The 15,796-nt window shown below is 39.9% G+C and overlaps 1 protein-coding gene across 2 annotated transcripts in view; it reads left to right on the forward strand.

Annotated features, from left to right (window-relative positions):
• The window catches only part of LOC135340375 (unconventional myosin-Ic-like), a 55,351-nt gene extending 41,643 nt beyond the window's left edge, over nucleotides 1-13,708 (forward strand). The window contains exons 29-33 of one of the 2 annotated variants that reach the window (XM_064536707.1): nucleotides 11,534-11,608; nucleotides 11,745-11,990; nucleotides 12,309-12,346; nucleotides 13,307-13,352; nucleotides 13,481-13,708. The gene's annotated coding sequence lies outside the window, so the exon portion shown is untranslated. The remainder of the gene's footprint in view (nucleotides 1-11,533; nucleotides 11,609-11,744; nucleotides 11,991-12,308; nucleotides 12,347-13,306; nucleotides 13,353-13,480) is intronic. The other variant, XM_064536706.1, reaches the window with a different exon arrangement.
• Nucleotides 13,709-15,796: the final 2,088 nt, after the last annotated feature.

Below are 15,796 nucleotides of genomic sequence, written 5' to 3' on the forward strand. Positions count from 1 at the left end.
CGGCCTGGCCATTGTCACTGTATATTACTGCATGCGTGGGGGGAGGGGAGGTCATTACATGTACCTCACAATTTTGATGGCTTTTGCTCAATATTATATATAGGTGTGTGTGTACGTACATTGCCTTGGTATGCTACAGAAGCCTGTTAGTTAGTCAGCTGTTAGTCAGCTGCTTACAAGTTAGTACATATCATACACTGGTATATAGTTATCAATAGTTATCTATTACCCTCTTGCAATTTTGATGGCATTCGCTCAATATGTGCTTTTCATAAATAAAAAAACAGTTATCATTGGAATGAATATGTGTATATATCTATTTGCAGAGACTTTGAATTTGCTGGTAAAGGGAAGACAGGAAACATGGAAGTGGTAAGTGCTTATAATTAGAAGACATAGATTTTTTTTAGACTAGTATGATGAAATGGCCGCACTCTATCACTTACTGTTGATGATATTACTTGTGTCTGAACTGATTGTTTGATTGTCTCCATGCAGATCTCCCCCACACTGTCCTCACCTTCACCAAGCCGGTGACATTTAGAGAACACAATCTTCATAGTGCGTATAGAGGACTCGTGTTAATTGTTGTCAATGATTAATTTTGTGCGTTTAGTTTTCATTTTCATAATTTGTAGCTAGTTTAGCTAGTAATACATGAAAGATTTTTTATAACTATAATTTTATACCATTCTTGTAAATTATTTTGTATGAATAAGATTGTTATTTAGTCTAGGGCGTTGTGTGATTGAAGTAAAACCCTCTGCTCTGGCCTTGTCCATGGAAGCTTTCACTACATGTATTGTGTCTGGCTGGAGGTATGGCGTCAAGTCTACCCCGTACGTAGCTCTGACGGCTCAGTGAACAGTGAGAGTGTCTCTGTCTTAGCTGAAGCGTCGCCGCCCATATCAATGATTGATATGATAGAGAGGGGGAGCCATTGCTCTCCAGCTCCAAGTGGATAACTGACAAGAATCAAGGTGAGTGAATAATTAATAAAAATTCATGTTTGTAGACTTTTGTACAAGTACAAGAGCTTAGTACTGTTCCTAGCTGATACAAGGGAGGCAATATTTGTACGTGCCTCATAAAATACTATTTAAAGCTGTACCATTATCAATAAGCCAACTGTTTGTTTATTTAAAGCCTAACACAAGTTTTTGTACCTCACATAATGTTGCATACTTGTGTATGTGTGTTGTGCTTATCCAGCACATTATTTTATTGTAAGCCTGACAATGAGATTTCACTATCAGATCTAACCAACTTTGCCTGAGGGGGTGATTGTTTTTAGAGATAATTAAATGAGCTTCCAATTTTCAGAAAAGAAAAGTTTTGTTCTGTCACACTTACGTGTAGAAAGTTAGTTTGTTTCGATGATTTACTGCTTGGCAATTATTTTATTTCCCCTCTCTCTTGCAGCGACTGAGCGGAAGCTGGGTATGATCTTTGGGGTGACCATTCCGTGCTGTCTCTCTATCTTCTCTGTCATCATCTTCCTGAGGCTTGGCTTTGTCTTGGGACAGGTGAGCAAGTGTGTGAGAGTGTCTGGCTGAGACTGGTAGGAAACCTTGGGTACAGTACATGGAAGTCAAGTATGACTCTGTATCACTAGATAGTCTGTATAGGGGTCCTTGAATGCAGCAATTGTAGCTTTAAAGTATGAAGTATGTTCTGCATATTGAATACAGGAATGAATGTAGCTTAGAAATATTTCTGTACAGTTTTTCTTGAGTTAGATTTAGTAAAAATACAAATTGAGAGGCAATTATTGACCCCCTTCCCCCTGTCCAGGCTGGCTTCTGGGAGACCATGGCGATGCTGGTCCTAGGCTACCTGGTGGTCATGCTCATCGTGCTCTCCATCTCTGCCATAGCAACCAGTGCCACCGTCGAGGGTGGAGGAGTTTACTGTATCCTAACACTGTTACAGTAGCTATGTACCTCAGAACACCTGCCTTCATGTATCGCTGTGTGGTTTTCTTTGTGGCTATCTTGTGAGTGTAGTGCTCGACTTCATGGTTGATTTCCCGGGATCGATCCTAGAAACTTCTTGTGTCTGTATCGTATAATTTGGGGGGGTAGGGGGGGAGAAGGTGAACATGTTGTGGTTGAAGCTCGGAGCATGAATATTTGACCCATAAATGAAGCGATCATTGACCACTTTTACTTGTAGTGCAAAGCAGCAACCATGAAAATAATATCAAAATTGATTCCCTGAAATTACCCGCTATATCCTGAATCTTTTTTCCCTTTTACTATGTACCGTGTTTTATAGAGTACTCCTTTTCTTTAACATACTAAGCGACCATTGCACAAACAACATAACTTAATGACCATGGTAATAACATTGTGATACTTATACGTGCCAAATAAATACATTTTTGAAGTGCTTAACAACTATGTGCTCTTCTATATTGCCTAGGGTTATTTTGCAGTACATTATTATTATCTCTATGACATAGTATTACGGGTGAGATATTCACCAGTCCTACGATATGAATGCTACCATTGTTAGTCCTCACTGGCGTTGCCTCTGGAGTCACCATCTCAGCAGGATGACCTCCCTCACACGACTCTTGTCTCCCTAGTGGGAACAGAGCTGTCGGACGTCTTCTTGGAGCCTGTGATCGTGCTTCTGAAAAGCGTCTTCGAATGCTGTTTTCTCTGCTTATATGTCTTGTAACTGCTCCTTCAGAAGCAGCAGTTGCTGTATTTGAGCTGCTTGACGAAGAACTACTGTGTGAACTTTGTGAAGACATCGTGTGTGGTAGCTGCGAACAAACTGCTGTACTCGAGGTGTCACTGTTGTCTTCGTCTATGGAGGCAGATGATTTAAATCTCTTACGATTTGGGGTGCAACTGTTAAAGTCTGTGGACTGCTCTCTCGTTAATGGAGGCACTAAGATGGCATCATTTTGTGTGGATCCATTTTCTGCTCCTTTGGATGGCTCTAGCTCTGGCTCTAGCTCTGGCTCTAGCTCTGACTCTAGCTCTATCGGTGATTGGTTGAAAGTGGTGCTCATTATTCCAGGATAATCGTTGGCTGGACTACTGCTCACAAAATACTTCAAGGTGGTACGTGAATTCATTTAACATGCACCTATGAATCTGTGAATAGATAATAATGGTAACAGTTGACATGTAGTTTACTTGTTCATGTTGTTAGAAACCTATACCTATAGTTCCTACAGAGTTTGCTCCTAGTAATGCAGAATGAGTGTTGTGACCAACCCCTGTAGTTATTTGATGCTTGCAAATGTTAGGCCGTATTTGCAGTAAATGCGCATTACACAATCTTTTATAGCTGCTCCTATGTTGGCTGTATGCACTTTACCTTTCTCTCCGGGAGGGAGGGTGTATATTCCAATGCTGTGCTGTTGCAGTTAGTGGTGTCCTTAGCTTGTATCTCTGGGGTGAGGGGAGAGGTTCGTGTTCCAATACTGTGTTGTCGCAGTATACATATAGTGGTGTCCCTTAGCTTGTGTTGACTGCAACTTGGAGTAACTCATTTACATCGACCACTGACTAGCAACAGTTGTAGCAGTTGTGACTTCCTAGGAGATTTTGCTTTGTTTTATACCATAGATTGTAACTTCCTGTGGCTTGGCATATATCCATGAATAATTGTTGTAAGGGACTGTTATGTTCTATTTTTGGTGGTATAAATTAGATCATTCATGTTGGCAGATAATAAATATAGTAACACATACTTGACCACAGGAATTCAGTTGTAACTGTCTACCTATTATTCCACAACAATTGATTTGTAGTTGCATTGCTTCTGGTACTAGGATGCACTTTTAGCAGTGGCTTTCGGTAAGGGCAATGTCAGGTGTGTGCCTTCAATGCTATGGATGCTAGCTGCATGTGTTTTATGGTTACCATAAGGCCATGCAAAGTCAGTTTGTAGTTTCTCAGGCCCTCGCGCTTGGAAATTGGCAGCTTTACAAAAAAGTTAAATATCACGTGACCTCAAATTAAAGGCACTAAAAGAAAAGAAAAGGATAAATTTGTATGGTTTTTTGGTCATGAATATAATTATAACTAAAATTACTAAGTAAAAATTATGCACTTCCGCTTATTGAGGAAGTTAGGGTGTGTTTTCAATTAAAATTCTATGAATATCATTATCATTAATATTTATCAAATGCCTCAATCCGCTTGCTATTTTAGGAATAATAGCCTGAGAAACTACAAATTGACTTTGCTTGGCCTAATTATTGTTGTTTAATGCAATTGCTTCGGGACCGTATAGTGGGAAATTTTTGTGAGGTGCAAAATTTCACGTTTTTTGAGGGTAGACAGTTTAGCACGAAAAACTCCCATTGTATTTCACATGCAAAGCTATTGGTGGGTGTGGTTTCCTGTCATTGAACCGCGAATATTAGAACCCACGAAATTTCTGCTGAGGGCTCTGAAGCCAAATAGCAAATATTTGCACCTGTAAAAATTTCCCACTGATACGGTATTAGTTTTACAATGTCATGTATCTACATCTTCGATAGCTGCATATTTTTCTGCTCCTAGGTTGCATGCACTTACCTTTATCTCCGGGGTAAGTAGTGAGGTTTGTGTTCCAATGCTGTGTTGTTGCAGTAGTGAGTGTCCTTAGCTTGTGTTGACTGCAACCTGGAGTAACTCATTTACACAACCACTGGCTAGCAACAGTTGTACTAGTAACTGTGTTTTCACTTTATATGTGGTGGTAGTTTTGGTATTCTGCTTTACACTGGCTTGAGGGTCTTTGTGTGTTATTTTTAGGCCATTGAATGACATACTGTAGCATAATAATTATTCATAGGGATAATAGTGTGTGGATGTGGGTTGTTGGGGATTAATGTCAACAAGCCTTTGTAGATTAATGAAAGAGGAAGTTTGAGTTATGTTCAGTCATTAATTAAATTGGAACTATGTGCTTAAAGTCAATTTCTTTTGAGGTTGAATATTATCCCTGCACTCTAGAATGACTCGGTAGAGACCATCGTGGGGTAAACAGTTACAGATCCTGTCCTATTTTGTAATAAATTGTATGCACTGTATGACACTATGACGATCACTATGTGTATTAATGACATCCTTAATTAATGAATATGTTGTGCCCAACACGACAGCTAGTATATGTACACATGTGTTTGAATCCTTAACCCTGATCAGTCATGATAAGCAAAGCACTTGGTCCAGAGTTCGGTGGTTCTGTTGGTATCATCTTCTTCGTTGCCAACATATTTGCTTCAGCTGCCTACATCATCGGTGAGTGTCTCATCCTAATTAAGCCGTTATGTAATTATCCCAGGTTTGGTTTTGTTTACATATCTTCCCACAAGGTTTACATCCTCTGAAATAGCACAGCCAGTTTACAGCCAATTTGAGCAGCTAATGGGTTCAAAGCTATTCTCCTCATGTGATTAACTCCATCCTTAATGAAGGAACATCTCTAGGCTTCTACAGACTGTGTTTACGGTTCTTATAAGTATAAAACTATAACCATGAGTTGAATACAACACTGTGTGTGCATACAACACAGTTCCTTCATCTTTCTACAGACTCTCTGTTTACGTTTTCCTTGAAGTACACAACCACATTGTGTAATTATGTGTTTATACAATACAGTTCCTTCATCTCTCTGTATCCAGATTAATTTTGTTGTTTCTCACCTGCTGCAGGTTTTGTGGAGGCCCTGGTCAGTAACCTTGGAGAAGGAGGCAGTCTTTTGGTGGAGTATGCTGGATGTGGTGAGTGTGTATTTAGTAGGCATTGCCCAATTATGCTCAAAATTTTACCTATTAGTCTAGTCTCCAAGTCTCATGCATTGTACCTATTAGTCTTTAATTATTACCCATTAGTCTCAATAAAAATTATCAACGAGAATTATACTGCAACATCACAGACGCTTCTACATAATCTTCTAAGGAACTATATACATTGGTGAAAGAAATCTAGAAAAGAGTTAACTGATCTAGTAGTACTGACTCTGTATATGTGTCCTTGAATACAGGAATTAATGTAGCTTAAAAATATATCTGTACAGCTTTCCTTGAACGCAAGAATGTAGCTTAGTATAGATTTAGTAGAAGTATATATTGAGAGACAATTATTTACCCCCTTCCCCCGTCTAGGCTGGCTTCTGGGAGACCATGGCGATGCTCATCCTAGGCTACCTGGTGGTCATGCTCACCGTGCTCTTCATCTCTGCCATAGCAACCAGTGCCACCGTCGAGGGTGGAGGAGTTTACTGTATCCTAACACTACCTGCCTACATGTACCGATATGTGGTTTTCTTTTTGGCTATCTTGTGGTATGTGATTTTCTGGGATGCTTCAAACTTACGAGGTTTTCTTAGAAGTCCCGTATCTGTTACCCTTTTAGTATGTACTGTGTTTAGAGTACTCCTTCATTTTAACAATCGAATCTAAATGTACCCCTCATTGCAAACACAACTTAATGACCATGGTAATAACATCGTGATACTTATTGTGCTATACGTGCCAAATAAATACATTTTGAAGTGCTTAACAACTATGTGCTCTTCTATATTGCCTAGGGTTATTTTGCAGTACATTATTATTGTCTGTATGATATTGTATTACGGGTGATATATTCACCAGTCCCACGATATGAATGATGCCATTGTTCGTCTTCACTGGCGTTGCCTCTGGAGTCACCATCTCAGCAGGATGACCTCCCTCACACGACTCTTGTCTCCCTAGTGGGAACAGAGCTGTTGGACGTCTTCTTGAAGCCTGTGATCGTGCTTCTGAAGAGCGTCTTTGAATGCTGTTTTCTCTGTTTATATGTCTTGTAACTGCTCCTTCAGAAGCAGCAGTTGCTGTATTTGAGCTGGTTGACGAAGAACTACTGTGTGAAGTTTGTGAAGACATCGTGTGTGGTAGCTGCAAACAAACTGCTGTGCCCTCGGTGCCACTGTCGTCTTCGTCAATAAAGTCAGATAATTTAAATCTCTTACGATGTGGAGTGCAACTGTTAGACTCTGTGGACTGCTCCCTCGTTAATGAAGGCACTATGATGGTGACGTCTTGTGTGGATCCATCTTCTGCTTCTTTAGATGGCTCTGACTCTAGCTCTAGCTCTATCAGTGGTTGTGTCAAGGTCGTGTCCATTATTCCAGGGTGATCGTTACTGCACACAAAATACTTTAAGGTACGTGAATTCATTTAGCGATCTGTGAATAGATAAATAGTAACAGTTGACATGTAGTTTACTTGTTCATGTTGTTAGAAACCTATACCTATAGTTACTACAGTTTGCTCCTAGCAATAATGTGTTGTGACCACTACCCTGCAGTGTAATTATTTACTACATTTTATTTTTATTTGATGCTTGCAAATGTTAGGCCGTATTTTAATTTGCAGCAAACATGCATATAATACAATCGTTGATAGCTGTACATGTCTGCTCCCATGCTGCATTATGAGCTCCTATGCTGCATGCACTTACCTTTCTCTGGGGAGTGAGGTTCGTGTTTCAATGCTGTGTTGTTGCAGTTAGTGGTGTCCTTAGCTTGTGTTGACTGCAACCTGGAGTATATGTAACTCATTTACAAACCACTGGCTAGCAACAGTTGTAGCAGTTTGTGTAGTAGCCGTCCTAAAAAAGTTGCTTTTATACCATGCACTTCCTGTGCCAGCCGTTTGTGGGGATATTTTGTTTGATTACGTTCTATTTTTGGTTGTGAATTTGGTCATGATCAGATAGTGTCATGATGGCTATGTCATGATGGCTAGCGTGGGTAGATACATGTAGTAATTAATATAGTACAATACTTGTAAAGTTATGAATGCGGTTGTGCCAAGAATTTAGCTATTCCACCACAATGATACAGTCCTTTTAGTAAAACTTGCAATATTCTGATAAACTTTGCTGCAACCACAGTTGTAACCACATAGATGATTATGAATACCATGCATTAAGCATGGAAAGTTCAAACATCTAACAGCAAGCACTAGTTTTTCTGCACTGCATGTACACTGTACACCATAATGACTTCGCACAGCCTCAGAGAACAGCTCAAACATGCCAATGAAGAGAATGTTGTATAAGTGTCCAAGGTTCTCATTAATTTCGAGATAACACTATAATTATATAAATATACATAATTATACCCATGTAACTTATTTTCAGCATGCTGTAATGCATGTTGCTCCTACAACACTGACACTGCCACCCTGCGTTGTATATAATTATACGGAAACTCGCAAAATAATTATAATGGGTATAAGGTCAATTAAATAACCATTCTCAACTGAGTTTCATTCATTGGCATAATTATGGAGCTGTTCTGAGGCTGTGCTGAAGTCATTCAATGCACGCTTGCTGTTACATAACTGATATTTGACTTGGTCTTGCTGCTTACTGCATGGTTTAATTATATTCATAATCATGTCCTTCTGTGGTTACTACTGTGGTTGCAGCCAAGTTACCAAGTTTTACTAAAATGACAGTATTGAGATCCCTAGTTGTATTGCTTCTGATATTGAAGCTGCTAGGTGCACTTCAGTAGCCTCAGTCAAGTCAGTGTTAGACAAGTATGTGTTGCCCTAAAATGTTATGTTATGTATTGCTTCTGATATTGAAGCTGCTAGGTGCCTTCAGTAGCCTCAGTCAAGTCAGTGTTAGACAAGTATGTGTTGCCCTTAAGTGTTATGGATGCTAGCTGTTGTTTTTGTTATTATTGGTGTTTACATGGAATTGCCTTGGGACGTATTATTTTTGCAATTTTCACGTATCTTACACAATATTGACCCTCTTTGATAGCTGTAACATTTTCTGCTCTATACATACCTTGGTACACGTTTAGATCCCTGTAGTTAAAGGTTTCCGAGCAACTGACAAGATAATTATTATTATACATGTATGTCTCAGAAAATCGTCCGGAACACTAACACACATAGCTATGTACAAGTATTTATATCACTGTGTTACTCGTGAGTGTGTTAGACAAGAGTCTCTCTACTGGCCGAGGCATGCAAGTCACTGGAGAAGGACAATGTGAGATACCTTATAGTGGGTTGTTTTTCAATGGTGAACATTTTCGTAGATTTCGTATTGAAGAGCAGCATACGAAATATTTAAATAGGTTGTTTGTACGAAAATTTGCACCAACTATATTAGTAGAGGCTTCTGTTACAAGATGTTGAGGATGCCAACTTGTTTAGAAACATTCGCTTATTGTTTATATAAGATTCCATGACTGAACACATACCATGATTATATGTGGGTGTACTGTCGCCGTACACCCACATGCCTTCCTCTCTATTATATTACCTATTAAACTTGAATAGAACCTATAATCAACATAGTTCCAATTTAATTAGCTGGAAAAGTATGACTGAACATAATTATAACAACACTCCCCTTCATTAATCTACAAGGAATGCTGCCATTAATCCCCTAACAACCACATCCCTAACAACCACATCTACGCAGCCTAAATATAACACACAAAACATATAGTAACTGTCATACAGTGTCATACAGTGTCATAAATTCTTATCAGTGTCTGATCAAGAATTCATTCTCTGACAAGTGTCTGTAAGAATTACAGACACTTGTCAGAGAATGAATTCTTGATGAGGGGTGTATCATAAATTATGATACTATTATTATGCATCAGCCTGATTTTTCATTCCAATGTAGGTCAGGTCTCCATACCATTCCACACAATGCAAAGGTTCATTTCAACTATGCCAATTTTCTCATCACATTCTTCTCCAGTGACTTGCATGCCTCGACCAGTAGAGAGAGACTCTTGTATACCACACTCACGAGTAACACAGTGATATAAACACCTTGTACATAGCTATGTGTTTGTGTTTGTATTCTGGACAATTTTCTGAGATCTTGTCAGTTGCTCGGAAACCTTTAACTACAGGGATCTAAACGTGTACCAAGGTATGTATAGAGCAGAAAATATTACAGCTATCAAAGAGGGTCAATATTGTGTAAGAAACGTGAAAATTGCAAAAAGTCATTCTAGAGTGCGGGACAATATACAACCTGAAAAGAAATTGACTTTAACTTTTACAGCACATAGTTCCAGCTAGAAGATTCCATACTGAACACATACCATGATTAAACACATAACTCAAAATTCCCTCTTTAATTAGATTCATTAATCTACAAAGAAAGAGCTAACAGCGGGCCATAATCCCCTGGCTTATGACTTAATGTCATTCAATGACCTAAAAATAAAACAAAACCACAAAGACCCTCAAGGGTTTCCTCAAGCCAATATAAAGCCAGGACCAAAACTACAGGGCCACAAAGTGGAAACACAGTTACTAGTACAACTGTTGCTAGCCAGTGGTCGGTGTAAATGAGTTACTCCAGGTTGCAGTCAACACAAGCTAAGGACACTCACTACATGTATATACTGCAACAACACAGCATTGGAACACACCCCTCACCCCGGAGATAAAGGTAAGCCATGCAACCTAGGAGCAGAAAATGTTACAACGGTCAATATTGTGTAAGATACATAAAAATTGCAAAAATAATACATGTACGTCCCATGTACGTCCCAAGGCAATTCCATGTAAACACCAATAATAACAAAAACAACAATCATAACATTGAAGGTCAACACGTACATGTAACTAACATTGACTTAACCATGGCTACTGAAGTGTATATTATTATCCGTGCCCTCAGGTGTGGTATGGGAATGAGACTCTGTTAAACTACACCAGCTGGAGTTGGAACACCTTCCTCAATAACCTAGGAGTGAGTCACCACTAGTAACACTCACTATAATTATTATGTATGCCGTACACTATCTCTATTTCTTATCATGTTTAGTATAATCCTGGCTTTTTGACAAGTGCATGGATAGGCAAATATTTACTTCCTTTTTAAATCTTAATGCACGTGCACTTACATACTTGGTCTTGTATTCATATTCGTACATGTATATGTTTGCATTTCTGTGTGTGATCTGCTGTGCTTGTGTTTTTCTCATTAAAAAACCATCCCATAAACCTAAAAACTGTATTGTTAGAAACTGTTGGGAATAGTAGCTGCATATCCTGCACACAAATGCCAGTTTCCTGGGCTAGTTCCTACACTATCCTGATATAGCACCACTAGAGTAGGCCCAGGGTGTACACTGTACATGATATGTAAGTGATTCTGGTGAGCATTAGCTGGCAGGATGTGATTAGAGATTATTCACGTACTATAGTTGCAGTACTGTGTTTGAAAAGCAATTAGTTTGTTTACATGATTGTATGCACTACTAACCCTTAACCCCTCTAGACGCACACACACACACACACGCACACACACACACCACTGTACCCCCCCCCCCCCTGACACACACACAGTCCAACTATACTATTGACTTCACTAATCAAGGCTTTGAAGTCTTGCAATTGTTCTGTTAGCTCGTGACGACATACGTTTGAAGGAGACCCACTTTGATGTCAAGGTGCCCAGTCCAGGGAAGCTCAAGGTACAGTCTGTCCTACGTATGTGGAGGGTGGATGTTTTTAGCAACATTGTCTTCTTGTTTGTAGTTTTCTCTGCGAGTTGTCAAGTACGACAGACACGGATACAAGGCCAGGACAAGAGCTGTCATCATCACTGATATGGTAGATAATTCATTTTACCAAACACCCACTCACCCTCCCCACATACACCACCTACTCCCCCTCTCTACACTCATGCACACTGCCCACACATCCACTCATCCCACACACACCACCCACCACACACACCCCTCCACAGACAGAATAACTGCTTCTATCTTGATACCAGCAATTTCAAAGTGAAGGAGCAGTTTCCCCTCAGTGACATTTCCGCTATCTCTGTTAGCAGCCTGAGTGATGGAGTGGTGGTCATCGGACTACCCACGGAGGGACCCAATGCAAGAGGTGACCTCATTATCAAGACTGAGCAGGTGATTGAGCTTGTCACTAAACTGGCTCTGTTCGGAGGGAAACTGGATACTGTCAAAATTGTCTCCACGGGAACGTGAGTCACTGCATTTCACTGCTTATTATTTCCTAGAGAAAACAGAAAACGAAAACTCAGTTGTTAAGACGGGTCATGTGATAGCTAGGTCATACGTTACTATAGTTAATACTAGCTCTGTGAACGTCTTATTAGGCTAACTAACAATGGAATGTATTATTGTACGAAAATTTTACTCAATAGTATAATAGCTGATCACACGCTAGCTTTCACTATCGACCCTATAGCTGCATGCACTGTGTGTGTGTACTAGTCCACAATAATGTGTAGTCCAGTGCATGTATACTTGTGTTGACTCGTGTCCTTTTCTTTGTGCAGTATTGTCCACCACATATATAATATCTATTCCAGAAAGGGTGAGTCAAATAGGACACCTGCGCATGCTCAGCTTACAGCTTGTGCGTCAACGTGCACCTAACCATTGTCACTGTATATTACTGCATGCGTGGGGGGAGGGTCATTACATGTACCTCTCTCGCTATTTTGATGGCTTTTGCTCAATATTATATATAGGTGTGTGTGTACGTACATTGCCTTGGTATGCTACAGAAGCCTGTTAGTTAGTCAGCTGTTAGTCAGCTGCTTACAAGTTAGTATGTATCATACACTGGTATATAGTTATCAATAGTTATCTATTGCCCTCTTGCAATTTTGATGGCATGTGCTTTTCTAGCCTCGATCCCAGGCCGCACTTCCCGCTAGGGAAGTGGGCCTGGTATCGACTGCTTGCGCATGCGCTAATATCCCCCCGGTATCTGGGGGCTTTGGATAACATCGTTTATGCTCAGTAAAACTATGACATCACAACGAAAGGAAGTGGATTGAAGGAAGTAGATAGAAAGTTCGATTGAAGGTTTCTAGCCCATCGGATAGCATTCTCTGATAGCTACCCTTAGCCTGCTATGTTAACAAAAGACTCACAGCCTGCAACAGTGTGGATGACGATCGTCTGAAAGGAGTGACGGCTGATAAGAGCCTATATATGGACAGGCCACGCCCATTTAACACTAACTTTGGTGAAAGTCTACTATACTACTGCTACTGATTCTATCAGAAGAAAATAGCAGTACAACAAACCTACACAGCTCTGTTTCTAGCTAGCTAGCTATATAGCTCTGTGTATGACTTTTAGGATATTTTCTCTGATGTATCCAGTATTATAGAAATATTTACGGGAAAAAAATCCAATAATTTGGCGCATGCGCAAGCAGTCGATAGCAGGCCTTCTTTCAAAGGCCGGTGAAGGAGGCTAGTGCTTTTCATAAATAAAAAAACAGTTATCATTGGAATGAATATGTGTATATACCTATTTGCAGAGACTTTGAATTTGCTGGTAAAGGGAAGACAGGAAACATGGAAGTGGTAAGTACTTATAATTAGACGACATAGACTTTTTTTAGACTAGTATAATGAAAAATGGCCGCACTCTATCACTTGCTGTTGATGGTATTACTTGTGTCTGAACTGATTGTTTGATTGTCTCCATGCAGATCTCCCCCACACTGTCCTCACCTTCACCAAGCCGGTGACATTTAGAGAACACAATCTTCATAGTGCGTATAGAGGACTCGTGTTAATTAATTTGTTGTCAATGATTAATTAATTTTGTGCGTTTAGTTTTCATTTTCGTAGCTAGTCTAGTAATACATGAAAGATTTTTATAACTACCATTCTTGTAAAAATTATAACAACATTAATAATTATTGTTATTTAGTCGAGGGCGTTGTGTGATTGAAGTAAAACTGTATGTCCATGTCTGGCCGGCTGGCTAGCTCCGAGGTCTGGGTTTGCAGAAAGAAAGGTATATTGGCATTAAGACGACCCCGGGCAGTAGCTCTGACGGCTCAGTGAGCTGAAGTGTCGATTGATAGAGAGGGGGAGCCACTGCTCTCGATCTCCAAGCGGATAGCTGACAAGAATCAAGGTGAGTAAGAAATCATGAAAATTCATGTTTGTAGATTTTTGTACAAAAGCTTGGTTACTGTTTCTAGCTGATACAAGGGAGGCAATATTCGTACATACCTCATAAAACACACTATTAAAGCCGTACCATTATCAGTAAGCCAACTGTTTTACACTATTAAAGCCGTACTATTTATATCAATAAGCCAACTGTTTGTTTATTTAAGCCTAACACAAGTTTTTGTACCTCACATAATGTTGCATACTTGTGTACTGTGTCCAGCACATTTATATTAGTATGCCTTCACAATGAGATTTGACTACATTGTATTAGATACCTAACCAACTTTGCCTGAGGGATGATTGTTTTTAGAGATAATTAAATAGGAGCTTCCAATTTTCAGAAAAGAAATGTTTCGTTCTGTCACACTTACATGTAGGAAGTAGTTTGTTGCGATGATTTACTGCTTGGCAATTATTTTATTTCCCCTCTCTCTCTCCTGCAGCCACTGAGCGGAAGCTAGGTATGATCTTTGGGGTGACCATTCCGTGCTGTCTTTCCATCTTCTCTGTCATTATCTTCCTGAGGCTTGGCTTTGTCTTGGGACAGGTGAGCAAGTGTGTGTGTGAGTGTCTGGTTGAGACTGGTAGGAAACCTTGGGTACAGTACATGGAAGTCAAGTATGACTCTGTATCACTAGATAGTCTGTATAGGGGTCCTTGAATGCAGCAATTGTAGCTTTAAAGTATGAAGTATGTTCTGCATATTGAATACAAGAATGAATGTAGCTTAGAAATATTTCTGTACAGTTTTTCTTGAGTTAGATTTAGTAAAAATACAAATTGAGAGACAAATATTGACCCCCCTTCCCTCCCGTCCAGGCTGGCTTCTGGGAGACCATGGCAATGCTGGTCCTAGGCTACCTGGTGGTCATGCTCATCGTGCTCTCCATCTCTGCCATAGCAACTGGTGCCACCGTTGAGGGTGGAGGAGTTTACTGTATCCTAACACTGTTACAGTAGCTATGTACCTCAAAACACCTGCCTTCATGTATCGATGTGTGGTTTTCTTTGTGGCTCTCTTGTGAGTGTAGTGCTCGACTTCATGGTTGATTTCCCGGGATCCTAGAAACTTATAGGCTTTCCTAGTGTCTGTATCGTATAATTTGGGGGGGTAGGGGGGAGAAGGTAAAAATGTTGTGGTTGAAGCTCGGAGCATGAATATTTGACCCATAAATGAAGCGATCATTGACCACTTTTACTTGCAGTGCAAAGCAGCAACCATGAAAATAATATCAAAATTGAAATTACCCGCTATATCCTGAATCTTTTTTCCCTTTTACTATGTACCGTGTTTTAATAAAGTAACTCCTTTTCTTTAACATACTAAGCGACCATTGCGCAAACAACACAACTTAATGACCATGGTAATAACATTGTGATACTTATACGTGCCAAATAAATACATTTTGAAGTGCTTAACAACTATGTGCTCTTCTATATTGCCTAGGGTTATTTTGCAGTACATTATTATTGTCTCTATGATATTGTATTACGGGTGATATATTCACCAGTCCCACGATATGAATGCTACCATTGTTAGTCCTCACTGGCGTTGCCTCTGGAGTCACCATCTCAGCAGGATGACCTCCCTTACACGACTCTTGTCTACCTCGTGGGAACAGAGCTGTCGGACGTCTTCTTGGAGCCTGTGATCGTGCTTCTGAAGAGCATCTTCGAATGCTGTTTTCTCTGCTCATATTTCTTGTAACAGAAGCAGCAGTTGCTGAAACTGAGCTGGTTGACGAAGAACTACTGTGTGAAGTTTGTGAAGACATCGCGTGTGGTAGCTGCGAACAAACTGCTGTACTCGAGGTGTCACTGTCGTCTTCGTCTATGGAGGC

This window comes from Halichondria panicea, chromosome 8 (genome assembly GCF_963675165.1).
Source record: "Halichondria panicea chromosome 8, odHalPani1.1, whole genome shotgun sequence".
Classification (NCBI taxonomy): Eukaryota; Metazoa; Porifera; class Demospongiae; order Suberitida; family Halichondriidae; genus Halichondria; species Halichondria panicea.